Below are 9,000 nucleotides of genomic sequence, written 5' to 3'. Positions count from 1 at the left end.
AAACTGTACTTCATGTCCATACGTGTATCTGCGGGCGGACGTCGCTCGCCGAGATCTCCTCTCCCTCTTGTCTCAGATTAAACGTGCGCCGCTAGTGCCGCTTCCGAACCCGGCAAAGAGTGTTCGTCTTTGACTGTACTGTGTTCGAGCCGTGTGCAAAGGTGTTTGGCCCTTGGCGCTTCATGGGATAAACATGCGTTTCCTCTGAGCACATTCTTCATTCAATCGGCAGCATCGGATCTCTGTTCGAGTCATGCTGTAAGCTCGCCTGGAAGGCTGATGTTCCTGTATCGTCGCTGTTCATCTCTCACCATGTAGTGAAACAGTTAAGTTTTGCCTTCGGCTTTTGTCGTTAACACCAACGCAGCTTCTGCTTACTGCTCGTCCTCCATGCTACCATTACATGACGGAGGCGACGGATTCCGGTTCTGGGACGCCTTTCGTGCATTCGACGTTTTGGGTGGCGTTCACTTGTGTGTTGCATCACATCCTTCTGGGTCATGGGAAGGCAACTGTTGCTATTCAACGCTGCGTACGAGGTAAATCCCGTCAGACCCATTACTGGCGTTTTGTATGTATACGGTTATATCACTTGTTATCGAAACTGCACTTTATTCGTATTGTTGCATTTTCCCAAAGCCATCGCTACTACCCGTAGACGTATGAACGGTTCGTAAGCTAAACTCGGTATAAAGCAAGCAGGGATGGGCACTAATGCACGAAGTCGGTTCCCATTTGCAACAAGGCAGGGAAAATGACCAGAACTGAAATTCTCAGAGCTGGTTCTTTTTTTTTTAGCAAGGACTGTATTTTGACCAGAGTTAAAACCATCTCCGTACAAAGGTTCAGTGCAATCTTCTATTCGTTTTAATTACATACAAGTGCCCTGATAACCTCCCGCTTAAGAGTCTGCGCAGATATTTTGTGGACTAGGAGGACTCCATTCATTTACTGTCAAGACCTGTGTTACCTTGTTTATGCAAGTGTATGGTGTGTATGTTCACTCGTGTGGAATAAATACTACTTTCAACATATGCGTCTTCTTACAACATGAGTCTTTGGTTCCAGTGCCGCAACAGTATTAATTGTTGTATTCCACGAAGTATGATTGTCTATCGTCGCCTACATGACTTCTAATTGCCTCCAGGGCCCAGTCAAACTGTGTAAAGGAACTTTTATGCATGAAGGCTTTTCCAGCTTGCTTCTGAATTAAAAGCTTCACTGAAAAAAAAAAGTTCACTGATTTTTTTATTGATTTGGTTGAGGAAAACCACAAACACAGCATACATCGAAAGCTTTTGGTTTTCTGTATAACGCCAACCAGAACCATTTCCGGCCCACGTCGGTGGGACCTCTCGCCAACGGTGGAACAACGTTGGGAAATAGGGACATCAGATCTGCTCCCTAACACAGCCGCTTCAGCACGCATTCTGAAAAAAGGAAAACAGAACCCGCTGACAAACCGCTTACTTTCACTACGCCATTGTTAGCTGATTCGGTTTAGTTGCTTTAGCGAACCAAATCGATTTCCCGACTCCGCCTACGCAACCTACCACTCATTTTCCGATTCCAGGGGACTGTTCCCTGCACTTTCCACCCGAAACCACCCGCGTCGTAGGTATACCTGCTCCATCGTCCTTTAACTATGTGTGCACGTGCCCCGGATCTGCACTTGCACACTTGAACACAAGGCAGGCCCGATGGACTGAAGACCACCATTAGGAACAGTACAGTCATGGACAAATTAAACGCGAACACGAAAATATGAACCGGAACACACAAATGGTGCGATTTCTTTCAGTGCAAGGGAAAATGTCGCGTGTCTGTATTACAGTAACGAAGACTGAAAATGTGTCTTTCCGAAGATCACGGAAAGAGTTAGTCCGCTCAAGGTTGGTTTTGGAGCAGTTCATAATCAAGTGATCAATGTCACCAGTCACAGTACACAATGGGCACAAAGGGAATAAAACAATGTTGATTTTATGTAGCCAAGCTGGTGCACGGGCTGAGTCTGTTCCTACTCGGTGGAGCAGACAGGCTTCGGCTCTCTTCAGGCCTTTCGTCACGGCTAGTCGAAGCTAGGAGTGCCCCATGCCACATCGGAGGGCATTACTTTTCCTAGGAACCACTGGATTGTGCGAAGAGATGTGTCGCGCCTCCTGCTGGGATTCTTGCAGTCCACAGGACTAAGGGAGGTGTGGTGACATCGTGTGTCTCGGTTATAATAGGACTAAGTGAGGTGTGGTGACTTTTCGTGTCTCTGATATCGTATTGGGGACGATTAGACGGGGCAATTACCGGCAGTTATGCAAGGCTAAGTCCACCTCATCCAAAAATACATACATACTACTACTACTACTACTCTTTCCAAAGGTACCTAGTGAGCCATCATTTCATCTCCATTGTCCATATTAACAGCGATGCTGTTTAGCAATTCGTTTATTCCGGCGTTTCACAAAACTAGGTATAACAGTACAAAGAAAAGCAGTCACCGGCACTGGCAAGATTCGAATCTGTGTCTGCTAGACCAACGGAGTTAGAGCGAGTTTTCCACACTCCGCTGCGACCGTGAGTTAGTACCTGAGAGTCGAACGGCTTACTCACTCGGTTGTGACTGTGGGGAGAGGAATCACGCCACCTGCTCGGCACAGAACACGTGATAGTAAGTGAGTGAGTGAAAGAACTTTATTGAGGGTCCGGCGATGACGCGAGCTCGTCGCGCACCCGGCTAGTCCCACGTCGGGACCGGCAGGTCTAGCCCACCGGTCCGGTCGCGGGCACGCTGGACTGCCAGGATTTGCTTGTCTAGAGCGGGGCTACGCAGAAGAGAGTCCCACTCGTCCTTGCTGAACTTGGGGTGTGCGGACCCGCACTCCCAGAGCATGTGAGCTAGAGTAGAGGTCTGTCCGCAGGACGGGCAGGCGTCGTCGCGATATACGTCGGGGTAAACTTCGTGTAGAACTGCCAAACACGGATATGTGCCGGTCTGTAATAGTCTAAGGGAAACGGCTTGCGCCCTATTCAACTTGGGGTGAGGGGGTGGAAAGACCCTTCTAGACATGTAGAAAAATTTCGTGACCAAGCGTGCTGGGCCCATAACACGTGATAGGGTACACGTTGCCCCTGCGGGCGCCCAGTTCGCGTTCCGTTCGTTCGTCCTGCTTCTTTGATTTGCTTCTTCCTCGCCGTTATCATTGCACTGTACCAAAGGGGGTAGGGGACTCTGTCAGACTTTGCATAGCCTTTAGTCCCAGCCTTCCTCCTCGCACTTCTGAGGAAATGAAATCTTTGAAAGATGGAGTAAAGGTCCTTGCGGCGAAGAAGAAGGGAATCGGCTGCAATCGTGAACTTAAACCGTCGTGACGGTCGTGAAGGTTGCATGCAGCTTCGCTACCTTCAAGTCTAGCGCGTTAGTGTGAGCTTCCTTCATTCTTTCTTATTTTGCGTACTCGTTTCCATGTTTTTTTGTATTCTTTTCACTTGTCCATGATTGTATCTATAGGTTGTTTGGATAGTAAAGTGTGTTGTAATATTGTCTCGGCTCTGAATGTTCCCTGACTTGCACAATAACGGAGCGAGTTGGGCCGTCTCCCTTCCTCTCTTCTCTATCGCAGGCGCGCTTACGTCAATCCGAGAACAGGTATCCAGAGAGCACAGACTCGGTTAATTATACACGGAAGCTACAACGGTGCCCCATTTGAGTTGCAGTACTGCTCGTCTTTGTACACCCGTGGCGTCGGGTGGTGGCATCGTTCGAGCGGGCGTGCTTTAGGGTTTACAAGTACGCTACTCCTGATGGTATCGCCGTGCAGACGGAAACAGTTGCGCATTCCTCCCGGCTCAATGCGTTCCGGTCCGCGAGTCTCTGCGCCTTTTTTCTCTTTTTCCTCGATTATGTGGTTGCACGCGATGGCCTTGCCCGCTGGGTATACACGCACGACGTAGGCGTAGATGGCCGGAGTGGTTCAGCCACTGTTTTCACCGTTTTTGCTGTCTTATTTTTTGCGTGCGTGCTGATAGCTCGTCAGGAGCACCCGTATTGCAACTCTTAGGTCTCAAAGCACCATTTGGACATTTGGTACGACGGTGGTAGCTTCTCTAGGTAATGTGTACAATTATAAAATTGCCACCTCGTTCCGCCTAAAATCGAAGGTGCTAGCCTCTCTACTTCAGGTATGCAATGAATAAACTGCTACGTTGCTTCATATAAAATCTGTGGTGCTAGCCTCCCTACTTAATGTATGCGTTTATAATTACTAGATTGTTCCAACTATAAGCAAGCGAAGGGGCTAACCTGTATACTTTATCCACGTGTTTAGAAAATTGCTACCTTGTCCACCTAAAATCAGAGGGGCGGGCCTCTTTAATTCATTGACACGTTTGTAAAATTGGTATCTTGTCCCACTTAAAATCGAAGCTGCTAGCATCTTTACTTCATGCGTACGTTCATAAAATGGCTACCTTTCCCCATTGCACACAAAATCGAAGGCGCTAACCTCTTCACTTTACGCATACGCTTATAAGTTGCTACCTTGTTCTGCCTGAAATTTAGATGAGAAATAGCACGATATGGTCAGGTCTGTGTACTTTTGTGTGCTTGTGCATCGCGTTACATGTTCGATCCGCATTTAATCCTTAACTTATCTTAACCCACCACCTTATGTAGCGAGTCTGGCATTGCGCAGGGCCCATTTAAAGAATCCTTACTATCTACATCGCTCAGTAAAGACGAAGAAATCTCGAACGAAATAAGCTACACAAAACAACCTGCCGGGGATCTTTTTAACTCCCTTAGGTAGCACAAAGTGATTGCAACCCGTACAGCCGGAAGGCACTTCGAAGCCGCTACGACTATGGGACGCGGAAAAGAAAGCTTGTTTTTCCCTCTCGAGACGCGAACGTGCGTCGACTGTGAAACAGATGGGCCCCACGTGGCCGAGACCTAAAGCATGTGCAGCAGCACGGCAGGCGGTCTTTACTTCACAGCCCTGTGTGCCCTACACACGCAGTTTCGCATCGAAGAGAGTACACGGCTGGCAGAAATTCCGGAACGCAAATTGGCCCACGTTTAAGGGGGAGTAAACGAACGCACGCGTTTCGGAACTGCCAAATGGCCTCAGCTTCTTCTGCAAATGAAGCGAATGTGGAGTGCGCACGGAATAAATCGAGGGAAGACAGAGCGAAGCGCTTCCGAACTGATGCGTTCCGCACTTCGTGCCGTCTGCTGAAACTGAATTATCCGCCCAAGCAGCCGTGTTGACTCGCAAATTAGCCATTATTCACGCCTCAGTTCTGACTTTGGCGCGATGCCTTTTGCGCCGTCTTTGGTCTTAGCACTTGCTTCCAGTGGTGTGCATTTTGAGTAATCAGCGGTTTTTATGGTCGAAGCATCCATCGGGTGCAAATGGGATTTAAAGGGACCCTGCAACATCTTTCCCGCCTTTTTAAAGACGATAGTCTTTCTTGGGCTGCTTAAACGCAGATATTTTGGTCTGTCTGTCTGTGTGTCTATCTGTGACTCCATCAGCCACCCGGCCAAAGTGAAATAAAATCTGCGCAATAGACTTATATACTCACAGCCAAATCTAAACGTCTAAGTCCGGTGTCGGTGTTCATACTTGTCAGCATTGTTGGACAAGAACAAGACATTACGCAAATATAAGGCAGAAGCTTAATACATAAGTGCTATTTGCAGTGTTTCTTTAATAAAACATTCATGGATGCTTGTTTTTTGCGACAGCAAATGAAATACTACATCAACGGCAGAAAACCGTCGCCTCCTACTACAAGACGACATCGTGTAGTAGCGTCGTGTAGTAGCGACGTGTAGTAGTGCCTAGTTCACGATAACGAGTACAGAGTTGTCTTCCTTGTGTTCTGCCCGCGCAGTGCGGCGCGATTTCCATTCATTCTAGCACCCGCCCGTTAATTCGAACTCCGCTTAATTCGAACAATTTTGTGGTCCCCTTCGAGTTCGAATTAAGGATCTTTTACTGTATATAGTTATCACCAACACAGAGCGGCGCTGTGTGATTTGATCGTCGCAACAGACGCGTCTTCTAGTTTCTGCATTGCTTTTGTTGCGATTTTTTTAAGCGGCTGTCGAATGCACGTGTTTTTTTACTGGTAGAAAGCCGGCCATTATTCGCCACATAAAGATTAAGTGAGGTCGTTCAAAAACGGAAACAATGCGCAGGCCAATGATGAACGAGATGAAACTACTTTGAACGAGTTTAAAATCTAGATCATACGCTTAGACCTTTGGCTCGGGTATTTTGTGGCCATCTGATCGGAGGACTGGGCGCGCTTGTCGAGTACGATCTGAAAGGATTTTAGATGCTGAAAAAGCGTTACGGGGACCATTTAAAAAGAAACATCTCAGAGGAAGAGGAGAATAAACATTTATTGAGCGTAAGTGCTGATGGCAGGGCACTCGCCCGGTGGAGGGCATCTTTATTCCGGGATACCCAGGCTGCGGCGTGCCGTCCAGGCCCTCTTGACCAGTTCTTGCTGGTGTCCAAGGTCCGGATCAACCAGACGAGCCATCCACTGCCCAAAAGTTGGGAAGGGAATTGGGGGAAGGTTTGGAGTTTGTTGGCACTGTACCATACCTGGGGGTACAGGGTGCCGGGCGTCGGACAGAAATTGCAAAGTGGGGGATGCTGAGTCGGGTAGATGGAATGTAGGAGGGTGCTGTGGGGATAAGAATTCGTCTGCAATCGCCAAAGAGTGGTGGCTTCTTCTCTGGTTAACCGAGGATGAGGTGGTGGGAATTTTCTTCTGCCGAGCCTATAATGTTCCAGGACGTCTGAATAACGGAGAAGTGGGTCAGAGAAAAGGCGATGATAGCAATTTTTTTGTTGTTTTTGCGAGAGTCATCTGTCAACTCACTTGAGGACGTCGTTTTAGCGCTCTATCTCAAACAATAGATGAAAGGTGGGAGGACATGTGTTAAGGTGACAGGGAATACATAGCCCTTGTCCTGTCACCTTCCCTGTCCTTTTAGCTTTAATCATGTCTTTAAGTATTTGCCCAGAAGCAAGTACTTCTGATTGAGCCTACCTTCGTGTTTATTCGCGTCCTGAACGTTACCATAACAAGGCCATCAGCACCAATTGATCATTCAGCAATACAGCAACCCATTTCCTCCGAGGTGGAGAAGAAATTCGTACACCAACTCTCTTGTCAATGCGCCCGTACGAATAGTTGCATAGGGCTCAAATTAATGCGTCGCCCATGATAAACACGACTGAACTGACGATTTGCGCACAAGGCCACTTGGGCTGCAGTTCTTTCATTCGTGTTTTCACCATGGGTTCACGACAATCTACATACAAGCGAACGTGTTTGTCCCAAACCGCGGCCACGAGGTGTGAACATTATTCAGCTTCGCGGCCGGCGAGCAGCAGCCAACGGCTGTGCAAACGAAGTCAGTTCGCCGTTAGTGAAGGGGCGTAAACACCGGTAAAATGCGGGCCGTCCGCCGAGATCACGGAAAGCGTTCAGCAGCAGCGGCAGGCTTTCCGCGATCATTCTCAGTGGACGTAGCCGGGCGGCCAGTAGCGTACAACGCAGAAATGTGCGCAAAGGAGCCACAAAAACGAAGTACAAGTTTGGTGCATTACAGATACCACTTTGCCCCGATAACAATGACACCAATTTTGTCGCAAACTTCTAACAAATAATGCAGTTGTCAAGGGAAACGGGTGAATCAGTGGCGACCCCTTTATGACGTCACAGAACCACGTTTGTGCGATTGCCAGCAGCCGACCTAAGCTACCGCCAGAAGAAATGTCCGTGCGACTGTAGTAGTGGTGGAGGGGTCTCGTTTCGTCGTATTACTTGAATGTTAGCCTTAAGCGACCCGAATGAAAACTGGTTTTGGTGTAGAGATATAGATCATTGCCCGACTTCATGTCGCTGCTCAGTTTCTACTAACGTTGAGCAGCACGGAATTTGAACGCATTTTTATATTTATTGATTCTTTCGTTAAAAAAAATCACGCCATATCCACGGAATGAATGATGATAAGTGGGGCGAAGCTCGAGAGGGGGAGATCATCGGTAACCGTAACTCTCCCGTGAAAGTTCGCCCATTACATCATTAAGAAAGACGTAAGACTGTGTGCGTACATTGTACAAATCAACTTTTATTTTCGGAGTCAATGCTCCCAGGCCCAGACCTGGTGAAAGACCCCGCGCCATCGAGGACTACCCCCAACCTCCACCACAATTTGTCACGTAGGATGGGACACAACGGTAAAGAAAGAACTTTTATTTAGGGCGAACTTGTGCCCGAACAAGACGAGAGGAAACGAGCAAAGGAATTGCGTCTCGTTCGATCTCCGAGAACGACTGCCTGCGTTCGTGGCGTGATCTCTTGCGTGATCTCCCCCTCGCAGTGCACGTGCGCTCGCGCCTCCGTTGGCGAACACAGACAAGCTCGCGCTCCCGGTGCCGAGTTTGCGCTGCCGGTTGCAGCCGGTTCTTGCGCGTGCAACGCGGCCCACTTTGCGACATCTCCGAAAGCATGCGGCGGTCACGTACCACGAGACACAAGGGATGGACAGACCCATGACTTAAGGAGCTTCGCCCCTAAAACGATTTTCGCTGCTGGACTGCTGGAATGGAGCTGAGTGAGCTGCCCCAAAAGCGATCTCTTCCCAATTTAACAGTAGTCCATTCCACAAGCTGCATGCAGCTCTGTGGAGGCTACCGTGTTGTCAACAGTCCGTTCACTGATCACGCCTAACTCACCATGAAAAGGGCCTTAAAAGGACATTTCCGCTCCCCTATCGGCAGGTGGAAATGCAAGGCCCCATCGTCTTTTGTCACTTTCCTTCACGGTTCGTTAAGGCGCCCTCAGTAAACGGACTATTGACAACAATGTAGCTTCCACACCGCTGCATGCCGCTTGTGGAATGCACTATAGGTTTTACTTTGTTTGTATCGCCCTTTTGTACTTTTACGATTTAACGCGCTCCCGCTTCTAACGCTTACG

This window comes from Haemaphysalis longicornis, unplaced genomic scaffold (assembly GCF_048455015.1).
Source record: "Haemaphysalis longicornis isolate Haplotype H1 unplaced genomic scaffold, Haemaphysalis longicornis Haplotype H1 scaffold_6, whole genome shotgun sequence".
Classification (NCBI taxonomy): Eukaryota; Metazoa; Arthropoda; class Arachnida; order Ixodida; family Ixodidae; genus Haemaphysalis; species Haemaphysalis longicornis.
This window is presented reverse-complemented; position numbering follows the sequence as displayed.